The 14751-nt window shown below is 41.8% G+C and overlaps 1 pseudogene; it reads right to left on the bottom strand.

Annotated features, from left to right (window-relative positions):
* Positions 1-14751, bottom strand: part of LOC138854247 (glutamate receptor ionotropic, delta-2-like) — a 46221-nt pseudogene that overhangs the window by 26478 nt on the left and 4992 nt on the right.

Below are 14751 nucleotides of genomic sequence, written 5' to 3'. Positions count from 1 at the left end.
ACCCACAGTTAAGTAACCCTTCTAGTTATAGCAACCTTAGACTGGCCAGTAGTGGTATGTTATAATTAGATAGGTTACGAGTGATCCAGCTACATCAAGTGACCACCAGAGAACATCTGGTAAGTAGTGGGATTATGTACAAATGTTTTCCTTGACGGATGTATCCATGTGTGTCCTACCCCCCCCCCCCCTTCATTCAGTTAAACTAATATAATCTATACAGTCCACAATTAATTAGTAGCACCGTACTTGTGGGTGCTACCCAATCCATACTGGTCTCGGATAGATATGGATAAGATTGTGAGGTCGAGGGGACCACTTGGTGCGACCAGGGGTGGTTAAGTTTTCTCACATGTCTACACGGGGTGACTACGGTAAACAATATGATTGTCTCCCAATGAGATTACTGGTATGTATATAATGTTGAGGTACATACAGGTAAGCACCCTAGAAAATTTTCCATATCTGCCCGTTGGTCCTTCGAAAACGGATGCAATCAGTGAAAAAATTAATTGAATTAATTACTTAATAATTAAGTGACTGATTGAAGGAAGTGGGTGTAGGGTGCACAAGTTTAATCGATCGTGTGATGGATGACAATTAGCCCAATTAATTGCTAGCACATGTGTGGCTAGGATTTATACAAGAGTAAAGTGCAAGAATTACTCTTATAAGGCGCCTACTTAAGTTGTATAATCAGTGATTAATAATTCTCTAACCATGACTGGATCTAATGGAGTTAATGTGGCTGACAAGTCCGTGAATTTTAGAGTAATGAAAGCATCATTACAGGCTATTAAAAGCCATGTGACGAAGGCATTTGATTTAGTGAATCAAAGAACCGTGAACCCTAATGAATTAAAGTTATATTTAGATGCTTTAGAGAGTAGATTTGATTGGTACAAATTGTGGTTTAAAGACTGTGAAAGAGATCTGCTAGAGAATTGTGCAGATGGAATGGAAATGAATGTTTTAATTAATCAACATTACGAATTGGAAGAAAAACTGTCTTGTAAAAGTAAGGCTTTGAATAAATTAAAGGGTGTAAGCCAGGCAGTTGATCAACCTATTAATGCAAAGGGTGTGTTTGCCAAAACCTCCGTAGTACGGTCTGGAGGAAATCAGACTAGGTCGGCAGGAATTAATTGTTCAATTGCAGACCAGTCAGCCAAACAGTTCTAAGGATATAACACATAATGACTCTGAAGTATCTGTCAAGCCTCAAAAGGGAAAAATAATCCCAGTGGTAATAATCATAGTTAAGAGTTAAATAGGCACATATCAAGTCAGGAATCAGTAATAGTGGTTCCTCACATCAAGGTAAGAGGAATAAGTACCTCAGTAAGTGTAACCCAGTTAATAAGAGGTCAGGCAAGGAAAAGAGAGACTGCCTCTTCTGCCAGGGTACTCATTTCACTAAAAATTGTAATGCCTGTAATTCATGGGATATTAAAGTGGAAAGAATGAAAGAACTTGACAGATTTATCAGATGTCTAGACAATCATAATGTAAAGGATTGTCATACCAAATTGAACAGTTGCTATCAATGCAACAAGGGAAAGCACCATACAGTTATGTGCAGGGTTGTATGTGATTCTTATAATAATGGTGACAATAATGATAATGTTAATAACCCTGACACTACAGTGACTGATGTAAAGGTTGCAGCTAATGGCAATAATGATGGCCTAGCTGAGGTAGCCTTGACGGTGTTGGATGTAAAAATTCAGGATAAAGGGCATAAATCCAAAACCATACGGCGTCACTCTCCTCAACACTGGTACGGGCCATGTAATATATGGCAGACTACCGCCTAGTAATAATGACTAGAGGAAGTAGTGAATACGGTCACGGTGTCTTACTCATGAAAGGTCAACCCAGTACAAGTATTCTTCTATCGAGAATGATGTTGAACCAGTCTAATTTGTGGGAGCTGGACAGCATAGGGATTAATGTAAATGAGGAAAGTCCAAATGATTCCTTTACTCAGGAACAATACCTGAAGGATGTTAAATGTGAATCTGGACATTACTGGGTGCGACTTCCGTGGAAGCTTGACCGTCCAGAATTACCTACTAATTATAGGATGGCGTATGGACAGTTAAAGGGCCCAGCTCTGCGAACTGAGCAAGACACCAAAATTGTTGACTGCTTATAATGATATAATTAATAAGCAGTTAAATAATAAATTGTTCTTACTTCAGGCGACGATAAATGCACACCTTAAATGCACAGGCGGTCCACTGAGCGAAGTAATTGGGTAAATAATCTTATGTGGACAATTTCCGGGTGTGACGTCAACTGAAGAGGAACTAATGAGGATATGTGAAGGGGTTAATGAAATAATGAAGAAATGTGCTGGGACTGACTTGGGATACTGAGAGACTTGTTATTGTTAAAGTCTCAAAATTCCAGTATGCCCAATAAATTAATCCAGGGAGCATAGGCTTATGCCCCTGAGAGAATGGAACACTAATTAGTCCATTTTGAGGGTTCAATAAATATGGATGGCCATGGAGTTGGTGCCTATATGCAGTAATGTGCTGGGGCTGACTTGGGATACTGAGAGACTTGTTATTGTTAAAGTCTCAAAATTCCAGTATGCCCAATAAATTAATCCAGGGAGCATAGGCTTATGCCCCTGAGAGAATGGAACACTAATTAGTCCATTTTGAGGGTTCAATAAATATGGGTGGCCAGTGAAGATGGGAAAATTGTACTCCACATTATGTAAGTCGTCTAGCAACGACCTCCGCCCGGCCGCAGTGTGGAAAATTTTTTGATTTTCCGAAACTATAGTGCCTAATAGGTGTTTAATGTGTCTATATGGGTCAAAAATGTATTTGAAAATAAGAGTAGAACCAAGAGTTCCCTTTGCGCATGCGCGGATGTGCGGGGGGGAGGGCGCGTATTGTTTTGAATGGTGGGGAGGAAGCTGAGAAAACATGGAACCACGAAATTGACGTTCACGGTGGCCTAAGGATTAATATAGGCCTCATTTCATAATAAGAAGTGTCGTAATTGTTCCTGGTGGAGAGTGAGGGAACGGGATTTACGGGACCACAGTAATAGAGTGGTAAAAGTGTGATAAGAGAAGGAGCGGGTGACTGACGCGCCACAATGGACTGTGTCCTGGGGAAAATTACCCTTGGATTAATCATCACTCATCGGTCTCAGATCTTAATGGAGTGACCTCTAGTTTGTATAATAGTTATGAGACGTTAAATCGGCTTGTGAATTGTAATGTAATTAATGATAATAACGCTAAGTTAAGAGAATATGTGAAGTGAAATAAGTCGTTTGCTCCGAGTGAACACGCTAGACCTCGTTGTTAACGAGACGAGGAAAGGGAAACTCCTTGAGTCACGATGTCTAAAGCAGGACAAACCAGCGGATACCTAATATAATATGGCACTGACAGCAGGGAATATCAGGGCAGATACCCTTGGGGTTATCAAGGGTACTGACAAACATATGTAGTACAGAGTTATCAAGGTGCCTGTGGGAATACAAGCACATTGTGGGAGCTTGTAAAACGTTCATTAAAGAAACGTTTAGTTACAACACTATCCTTTATAAGTCTGTGTGGAGTACTTGGTAAACGTAGGATATGAATTGTGAGGAGAGAAGGTGACGAGGAGTCGTGAAGTGAGAACCCATGTCAGGTGAGGAGAGTGATGTGTGCTGTGGAGCGTGTGAGCCACGACTCACAACAGCTGGTAACTTCCCTGGCTCTGGCCGATGGTGTCTAAGGTATGAATGCTCGCAGATTCCAGAACTATTTTTCCGTTCCTGTCTCGGATAACCATTTCCGTCCTAGACCAATCTATGTGGTCTGAAGCCGTGGCACTACTACGCAGTACCACTGTATGAATTAAAATATAGGACTTTATGTTGATGTTGGTGTAACATGCGCATCTGTGTCCCATTTAAGTATCCATCTTCAAGGATACCGGGGCTTATTGCTCTCTCTTATAAGAACATAAGAAAGGAGGAACACTGCAGCACGCCTGTTGGCCAATACTAGAAAGGTCCTTTACAATCCAAAGAGGAAGTACTTCCAGTTTCTGAGATCTCATTAAAGTCTTCAGTGTTATTAGAAGCCTAATGAGGGAGCTGTATTTTCTGTATACCTGGAGTATACCTGGAGAGGGTTTCGGGGGTCAACGCCCCCATTGCCCGGTCTGAGACCGGGCCTCATCTGCACTGACATATAACGACAGATCCCTAGCTGTTTCTTGTTACGTATTTTTTATTAAAACCACTACGAGGGGTGGTGTAGAGGTGCTTGAAGTCTCTTTTCCTCTGACATCAACCTTCTTAGACCTAACCATACCCCGGCCGGGATTGATCCCGCGGTCAGAGAGTCTCAAAACTCCAGCCCGTCGCGTTAGCCACTAGACCAGCTAGCCACAATAAGATTCGTCCAACTAGGTATATTTCTACACCATAGGAAGGTTAGCACAGGCACCACTGTGACCACAAATGCAAGTTTTTACAGACGAATCTCCAGCTAGCGTGGCCGTGACGAACTCTAGCTCAAGTCCCTTCACTGCCGTCAACATGACTCACGAAATCATAATGACACGATTGCATACAAACCATACCCCGGCCGAGATTGAACCGGGATTGAACCTGCATTTGTGGTCACAGTGGTGCCTGTGCTAACCTTCCTATGGTGTAGAAATATACCTAGTTGGACGAATCTTATTGTGGCTAGCTGGTCTAGTGGCTAACGCGACGGGCTGGAGTTTTGAGACTCTCTGACCGCGGGTTCAATCCCGGCCGGGGTATGGTTTGTTTGCAATCGTGTCATTACGATTTCGTGAGTCTTCTTAGACCTAATAATAGCCATGTTAGTGGCAGAGGCGACACTGGCGGTGATAGAACTGTCTTGTCTAAGTAATTTAGAAGAGTTCTCACATAGAGTTCAAGTAGAAGAGATAAAGATTAGTTACTGTTGACTCACGAAATCGTAATGACACGATTGTAAACAAACCACGGAACGGGTGGGGTTTGAACTCATGGTGAGTGAGTCGTGAAACTCCAGGCCAGTGCGTAAGTTTTGCGACTTAATCACCTTGGGTTCGAACCCCATCCGTTCCGTGGTTTACTGAAATGTTAAATATTCTCTTCTTCTTTTTGTGACTTCTGACTCCAGAACATATCCCATCTATAAATTATGAGGTGTCTCTAGCGTCTCCGGCCAAAAGAATACACACACACACACGCTTCCAGCAGTGTAAATATTTTACTGGCTCATCTGACGATGATATCTGACCTTTTAACTTGAGTCGCCCATTTGCAGTGATATATCAAAATTACACTGCTGGAATGTTACTAGTGAAGAATAAGGTGGTGAAGGAAAACGCTGGAAGATTAATTATCCAGTATAATCCAAGATAATCTAGTACTCTGGCTGATTTCCTTTTGTGCTCTGAGGCCCTCCCCCGGGATGCCACCCACGACAGTCCAATAACACCCAGGTAACTCTTTACGTCTCTGTTAATAAATGTTGTATGAATACTGATAGGTCGTATTGAAGACAAAGTTTAACAAGAACACAGATTATAATATTGCAGCGCTGTGTGGACGACTTGGGACTTGTTCCTTGGGAACTTACACGTTAAGTTCATCACCGGTACAACCTTGAGTAGCCTTGAGAAACGGTGGATTTGGGAAGGATTTGCCTAGTAAGGGCCAGTAGACATTCTGCAGTGTTCCTTCACTCTTATCTTGTTATGTTTTATGTCTCTCAGTAACCAGGGCATTTAGTAAGGAGTCGCTGCTACCACGACTACTACTGCTGCTGCTGCTGCTGCTGCTGCTGCTGCTGCTGCTGCTGCTGCTGCTGCTGCTGCTGCTGCTGCTGCTGCCGCTGCTGCTGCCGCTGCCGCTGCCGCTGCCGCTGCCGCCGCCGCTGCTGCCGCTGCCGCTGCCGCCGCCGCTACTGCTGCTGCTGCTGCTGCCGCCGCTGCTGCTGCTGCTGCCGTTGCTGCTGCTGCTGCTGCTGCTGCTGCTGCTGCTGCCGCTGCTGCTGCTGCTGCTGCTGCTGCTGCTGCCGCTGCTGCTGCCCCCGCTGCCGCCGCTGCTGCCGCTGCCGCTGCTGTCATTATTACAACAGCAACTACTACTGTAGATCAATGGTTCAGAGTCCATACAAAGGAGAATCTTGAAGATTCTGTTCTTCAAGATTCTCCTTTATATGGACTGATGAAGCCACTGTGTGGCGAAACGTTTCCTCAATAAAGATACCCAAGAGTTGCACATGTGTCTAATTCGGCAACTACTACTACAACAGCAGCTGCTACTACTATTACTACTACTCCACTGCGCATCAGTCCGACTACTGTACACGAGTGGTGGACAATACCAACAAAATGAAGAATTAGACACATGTGCAGTATCTGGGTATCTTTATTTGTAGACGTTTCGCCATCCAGTGGCTTTATCAGTACACAAAATATGAGCTAATCAGTCCCTCAGCCTCGGGGTTGATAAAGAGGACCGTAGTCTTGAAGACTCCAAGGCTGAGGAGCTGCTCAAAATATCGACTTAGATGACAGCCAATAAACTTACACTTAACACTGGCAAAACCTTCTATATTATGTTTGGTAGCAGAGCAGGTGTTGCGCAACTTAACATTAAGATCGACAACACTCTAATTGCCAGACATAATGAGGGCAAATTCCTTGGCCTATACCTCGACAACAACCTAAATTTCAGCACCCATATCCAACACATAACAAAAAAAGTATCCAAAACGGTTGGGATCCTCTCCAAAATACGATACTACGTGCCGCAAACTGCCCTTCTCACACTATACCATTCACTTATATATCCATACCTCACCTATGCTATCTGTGTTTGGGGTTCAACTGCAGCAACACACCTAAAGCCAATAATAACCCAACAAAAAGCCACAGTAAGAATAATCACTAAATCCCATCCCTGGCAACTCCCCTCCCCCCACTCTTCATAGATCTTAACTTACTCCCTATTCAGAACATCCACACTTACTACTATGCAATCTATATCTACAGGACCTTAAATTCCAATATTAACCTTGACCTAAAACGCTTTCTTGATAGTTGTGACAGGATCCACAGGCATAACACCATACACAAACATCTCTATGGCATTCCCCGTGTCCGACTAAACCTTTACAAAAATTCAATGTATTTCAAAGGACCTAAAATCTGGAACACCCTGCCTGAAAATTCTAGAACTGCAGACACACTCATCACTTTCAAAACTACAGTTAGAAAACATCTTATCTCCCTGATACACCCCGACAACTAACTACATGATAACCACCTGGTGGTTCACAATTACACTCACTCACCCACTGACTATAAACACAGAAATACTAATCTTAATCTTAAAATAATGAATCCTAACTAGTCATAAGTTTGCCTATGATACTCCAATATAGACACTTTGTATTGTGCTAAAATAAAAGCATTCACATTGCTAAACTCACAAATTATGATGTAGTCACCTAGCCTTAATACCATAATCTGTAAGGATTTAATGTTAAGAATTGGTATAAACCTTGGTAATAAAAACCTACAAGTTGGTTTAGAAAGACACGTAAGCAAACACTATAACATTTATTAGAAAACGTTTCGGTCCTGGGACCTTAGGTTAGAAGCGATCAAGGTCCCAGGACCGAAACGTTTTCTAATAAATATGTTATAGTGTTTGCTTACGTGTCTTTCTAAACCAATGTTAAGAATTAATCTAAGTCTGCCCGAAATGCCTAGTGTGAGGGAAAAGTTCAATAGATAGGAGTAGAGATATAGTAACGATAGTTTCATTACCGGCTACTAGTTAAGGTAGGGTAAGTCAAGCTTCCGCCTTTCTTCCTCCACCCCTAAAGTGATAGTTTGATTGCCGGCTGCTTGTTAACGTAGGGTCAGTCTAGCTCCCGCTATCCCTTCCCCTCCCTCTTCCACCTCATCCCCCCCGAAAGGTGATGTGTGGGGCTCTGGTCAAACAGTAAATCACTCGACTCACAGCTCCCAACACTACTCTTGGATGTCAGAGAGGGTCACCTGGCAATCAACGAGCAGAACAGAAGGACTAACGTCCAGAGACTTCTCCATTTTGTATTGAACTACCTGTGCACCTGTATGAAAGTGCAGGACGTAACTCCACAGCATTGCAGCGGTAAAGAATCTGCTTTCCTGTCATCGGGATAATAATCACGGCGATTCTCTGTGAAGAACTAGCCAGTGGATGGTCACCAACTCCTGCGACCTCCCCCACCCTTATCATCAGCAACGGCTACGGTTTCAACAACAGTGTCACCAACACCAGACACCCTTGTAGATATTAGCGTTGAGTTCAAATGTTATTTTATTCATTTCATTTTTCATTTTTCTTTCAAATAGGATATACCTTTCATGTTTTGTTGTTTTATGTTTGATTTAATAAATAGTGTTTATCTTTGTGAATTATTATTTCTTTTTCTATTCATTAATTTTCTTGAGGAGGAGCCAGCCTTGGTAATACTGTCTGAAGTTGTTACAGGGCTGAGTAAGCCTTCACAAGTGGCGACCTTGCCAGGATCAACTCTACTGAATCAAGATTCAACTCCATCTCGAATCTACCATTGGAACTTCAACGCCGCATACCACAGACGGTTACCACCAGCCATGAGTAATCATTCTCTATGGTAGGACTACAGTACAGGTATTTGAAAGATTTGGTGATTGTTATAGTCTCAATTTATTGTAAGTCAAGTCAGGCAGGATATAATATTTAATTCTGCCACCTTTTGGAGCTTGAAACACTTTGGAGGATTAGACTCTAGGGACCCGAGATTTTCCAGTGACAATTTGTTTCATTGAGCTCTTTATTATATCAAGGGAACTGTCATAGGACACTCTTGATTTGTTGGTGAGAAGATTGGATGGTCAAGTGACCCCATTCTACTTACTGTTTGCTCGGAGCCGGCATAGAACCCTTCGTTTTCATTAATACATATTGTTTAATTGAAGCAGGGATCGAGCCCTCTGGTTTATTTACAGTTTGAGCGGAGCAGGAATTGAACCGTCCGTTTTCTTTAATACCCGTTTCATTTCCCCTGATAGTTTAAGTTATTCTTGCAAGCATGGATGAATACCAGTTTTGGATGAACGCTGGAAGTAAGTTAGGAATAACAGGGAAAAATTTAGAATCTTTCATTAGTGCTAAGATCCAGGAAAGACTTGAAAGAGAGAGAATTGAGAGAGAAGAAAGACAGTTAGAAAGGGAAAGAGAAGAAGAAAAGGAGAGAGAGAGAATCGAAAGAGAAGAAGAAAAGGAGAGAGAGAGAATCGAAAGAGAAGAGAAAAAGGAGAGAGAGAGAATTGAGAGAGAAATCCAAGAAAGACAGTTAGAAAGAGAGCGAGAAGACCAAAAAGAGTGTGATAAACTTGATCGTGAGGAAAGAGCTAGAGTACATGAAGAACAGGTTAAATTAAGAGAACTTGAGGAAAGAGCAAAGGATAGAGAAGTTGAGGAAAAAGCTAGAGAACGTGAGGAAAGAGCTAGAGAGCATGAGTTAATAGAGAGAGAAAAGGATCACGAACTCGAAAAATCTCGCCTTGAATTGGAGAATAAAAAGTTAACTTTTACACAACAACAATTAGAGGAAGGAGTAATGGAACAACGTGCAGTCAGTGCACATATTCCAACCCCTAATTTACCTCCCTTCACAGAGGGGGAAGACATAACTTCATACATTATCAGGTTTGAAAATACCGCTACCCTCTGTGAATGGCCTGCTGACACCTGGGCTACCAGGTTAGGAATGTTATTTTCTGGTACAGCCTTGAATATCTATGCAACTTTGTCGCAGGATATCATATGTAATTATAACCTACTGAAGAAGGCAATCCTTAAAGCATATCAAAAAACCACTAATTCTTACAGGAAAGATTTCAGGTATGCCACCTTACAGCCTGGCCAGAACTTTCAACAGTTACAGGTAACACTCTTTCGTTTGTTCGACTTTTGGATAGAGAGTTCAGGAATTGATCACAGTTATGAATCTCTTCGAGACTTCATGGTTACTGACCAGTTCCTGACAGCTCTTCCTCACCAGATACGAACATTCATTAGAGAACGTAACCTGATTAAAGCTGAGGAAGTTGCTGAGGCTGCTGACCTGTATGCTGAGGCTCACAATTCCTATAAAGACCTAAAGGGATCGAACCCTAAGGGCAAGGGTTCATCAGACCTTAAGAAATCAAAGCCTCTAGTGGAAAGTAAAATGACTTCTTTTATTCCTGTTTGTCATTTGTGTTGTGTTAAGGGACATAAACGTCCAGATTGTCCTTCTAAGAAGGTCCAAAAAGTTGGAAGATGTTTTAAAGACTGTAATGACCAAGCACCCTTCTGTTCAGGAACAGTTAATGGACTTAATGTATCCACCATTTTACGAGACACTGGATGCACATGTATAGTCATTTCTGATAAGCTGTTCCCTAACCTTAAAGAAACTCATTCCTCTGCTATACTTTCAGACTACTTGGGCCGTACAGACACTTTTCCTACCATCCGTTGTTACATTAGGTCTAAATGGTTCACAGGTTGGTCTGAAGCCGTACTAGCTCCCATCACTTCTTGCTCCGTACTAATAGGTAATGTAAAAGGTGCCATTCTTCCTTCTGAGGTTGACCTTTCATCACCAAAGATGGATATAAGTGTTTCAGATCCTCTTCCTGTAGAGTCAGAAAAGCCCCTCGAAAGTTCAGATGAGACAATGTCTCGTGAGATTCATGTGGGATTAAAAACCAGTGATTCTACTCTCGAAAGCAAGGTAGTAGGATCACCGGTTCACTTGTTAGATGAAAGTGAAGATATCACCTCCAATACCATAAATGTCTTGACTAGGGCTCAGACCAAAGCCCAGGTTTCTCCTACTGTCCATCCTTTGATTTTTCCTGACTTTAAGCCTTTAGATATATCGAAGGACTCCTTTGTCAATTTCCATCGTAATTGCCCTTCTCTTCAGAATTGCCATAATGCCGCTAAACAAAATCAAGTTATCCAAAGGAAAAACTTTTCATATAAATTTGAATATATAAAAGGTATCTTGTACAAGTCAGTATTCAAATTAAATTCAGATGAGATAGACTATTCCATCTTAGTTGTTCCAAGTCAATGCAGAGAGACTGTTCTTAAAATGGCTCATGACCGGCCAGTGGCCGGACATTTCTCGCATCGTAAAACCTTAAATAAAATTAGGGAAACCTATTTTTGGCCAAAAATGTCCTCAGATATCACTACCTATTGTAGATCGTGTAAAGTTTGCCAACTGTCATTCTCCCGAGGTACCAGGCGAGTACCTATGGTCAAAATGCCTATCTTTACGGTACCGTTTGAAAGAGTAGCTATTGACATCGTTGGTCCTTTATCTCCACTTTCATCTGGGGGACATAGATATATATTAACATTAGTTGATTATGCTTCGAGTTTCCCTGAAGCCGTTCCCTTAAAGACCATAACTACTACAGAGGTGGCTGAAGCCCTTTTGTCCATCTTCTCCAGAGTGGGCATCCCTAGAGAAATTTTGTCTGACCATGGGACACAATTCACATCTGACTTAATGCAACATCTATACCAACTTCTGGGAGTGAAGCCTCTCTTCACCACACCCTATCATCCCAGCTGTAATGGGAGGATTGAGCGCCAGCATTCGATTCTCAAGTCCATTTTAAGAAAACTTTGCTCCCTTAAACCTAAGGAGTGGCATCGCTACCTACCCTGTGCTTTGTTTGCCATGAGGGAAGTTCCCAGTGACTCGTTGGGGTTTTCACCTTTTGAACTTCTCTATGGTAGACAGGCCAGAGGCCCATTGTCCATCCTTCATGACTTATGGACTAATGAGGAGGTAAATGCTGAGGTTCAGTCTTCTTACCAGTTTCTCCTTGACCTTAGATCCAAACTTGAGGAGACCTCTGACATAGTTTCGAAAAACCTAAGCTTGTCAATGGACCAGTACAAAACCTATTTTGATTCCAAAAGTCAGAGGAGAAGTTTTAAAGTAGGTGATGAAGTTCTTGTACTTTTGCCTATCAAGTCAAATAAATTATTAGTAGCATGGAAAGGTCCATATAAAGTATTAAAAATTTGTGGGGAAAGTTGACTACCTCATAGAAGTCAAGGGGAAACCTAAGCTTTATCATATCAACATCCTTAAGAAATATTACCGAAGAAATTCGGTTAACTGCCTTAATAACTTTGACTTAGTTTTTCCACACGAACTTGATAAGACAACTGAAGAATGTAAAGTGTGCGTAATTGACACCTCTAACTTAGACTATGATGAAGAACTACATGACTTGGTGACTTTTGACCACTCGGGCGCAACCAACATTAATATTAATGAATCTTTGGATGACACATGAACTACTTCAATGTGTGAGTAACTTTTCAGACGTCTTTACTGATATTCCAGGTGTTACCTCCACGGTAGTCCATAAGATTGACTTATTGACGGACAATCCTATCAAACGGAAATCATACCCAGTTCCAGTTCACCTTAGGGATGCATTTGACCGAGAGGTAGACAAATTGTTAAAACTAAAGATCATTGAACCTTCAATATCTTCATATTGTTCACCAGTAGTCATGGTTAAGAAGGAGGATAATTCATATAGACTTGCTATTGACTTCAGAGGCCTTAATGCTATAACTCGGTGGGATGCTGAGCCTATGCCCTTAATAGATAGCGATCTACACAAATTTTATGACTCTTCCTTCTTTTCAGAGATTGATATTGCGCAGGCATATCATCAAGTAATGTTAGATCCTTCTTCTAAGCAGTACACCGCTTTTCCTACACACCAAGGACTGATGCAATATAGAACTATGCCCTTCGGTTTGGTAACTGCCTGTGCTACCTACGTGAGACTGATGAGAAAGGTCTTGGGTAATAGGCCAAATGTTTCAGTTTATTTTGATTACATTTACGTAATGACATCTACATGGGGCGAACATATCCAAACATTAACATCAGTTTTGCGTAGGTTTCGCTCACATGGCCTCACTGCCAAGCCGAAGAAATGCTTCCTTGGGTATAACAAGATTAGATATCTTGGACTGATACTTTCTAATAACTCTCTGCAGCCTCTCCCCAGTAAGATCAAAGCTTTATTAGAATTTAAATTCCCCAAAACCAAGAAACTCATGGGTAGCTTTCTTGGTTCTGTAAATTTTTATGCACGGTTTATCCCGAATCTTGCTGATCTTACAGGCATCTTATCGGACTTCCTTAAAAAGTCTGTGAAGGAACCTCTTGAACTTTCCGACGTAGCTCGGGAAAAGTTTAATGAGATTAAAAGTATCTTTTCGAAAGACCCTATACTTAAGATTCCAGATATTAATAGAACATTTTGTTTGAGAACTGATGCCTCCAATACTGGCTTAGGTGCGGTGCTACTACAATACCATGATGGTACTCCCTTCCCTGTATGCTTCCTAAGCCGGAAACTCCTTCCCGCAGAAACAGGATACTCCACAATAGAAAAGGAATGTTTAGCCCTTGTGTGGGGTATCTCCAAACTTAAATTTTATTTGCTGGGAAAAGAATTCATTTTAGAAACGGACCACAAACCTTTGATATACCTAGAAACTTTTAAGGGAACCAACAGTCGCCTCTTGAGGTGGACATTGGCACTCCAGGCTTTTAAGTTCCATATTGTGTATATCAATGGTTCATCCAATTATTTCTCTGACTGGTTAAGTCGTGACAGTCAGTAGAATATTTGTTGCCTTACGCGACTTCCACATGTTAGAACTTTTTCCTCATCTATTCTTCTTATACTCCTTGACTATAAGTCTTGGTATGGGGGAGTGTGAGGGAAAAGTTCAATAGATAGGAGTAGAGATATAGTAACGATAGTTTCATTACTGGCTACTAGTTAAGGTAGGGTAAGTCACGCTCCCGTTTTTCCCGCCTTTTCTCCCCCACCCCTAAAGTGATAGTTTGATTGCCGGCTGCTTGTTAACATAGGGTCAGTCTAGCTCCCGCTATCCCTTCCCCTCCCTCTTCCACCTCCCCCCCCCCCGAAAGGTGACGTGTGGGGCTCTGGTCAAACAGTAAATCACTCGACTCACAGCTCCCAACACTACTCTTGGATGTCAGAGAGGGTCACCTGGCAATCAACGAGCAGAACAGGAGAAGGACTAACGTCCAGAGACTTCTCCATTTTGTATTGAACTACCTGTGCACCTGTATGAAAGTGCAGGACGTAACTCCACAGCATTGCAGCGGTAAAGAATCTGCTTTCCTGTCATCGGGATAATAATCACAGCGATTCTCTGTGAAGAACTAGCCAGTGGATGGTCACCAACTTCTGCGACCTCCCCCACCCTTATCATCAGCAACGGCTACGGTTTCAACAACAGTGTCACCAACACCAGACACCCTTGTAGATATTAGCGTTGAGTTCAAATGTTATTTTATTCATTTTATTTTTCATTTTTCTTTCAAATAGGATATACCTTTCATGTTTTGTTGTTTTATGTTTGATTTAATAAATAGTGTTTATCTTTGTGAATTATTATTTCTTTTTCTATTCATTAATTTTCCTGAGGAGGAGCCAGCCTGAGTAATACTGTCTGAAGTTGTTACAGGGCTGAGTAAGCCTTCACACCTAGCCATGCTAGGTGTCCTAGTGGCCCCCTCTGTAATTAGTATTTTATAACATGTAAACCACACAATATCCAAATCCTCTAAACCCCACATTGTAACCC

This window comes from Cherax quadricarinatus, chromosome 53 (assembly GCF_038502225.1).
Source record: "Cherax quadricarinatus isolate ZL_2023a chromosome 53, ASM3850222v1, whole genome shotgun sequence".
Classification (NCBI taxonomy): domain Eukaryota; kingdom Metazoa; phylum Arthropoda; class Malacostraca; order Decapoda; family Parastacidae; genus Cherax; species Cherax quadricarinatus.
The sequence above is the reverse complement of the archived record's forward strand: the minus strand, read 5'-3'. Positions and strand labels throughout refer to the sequence as shown.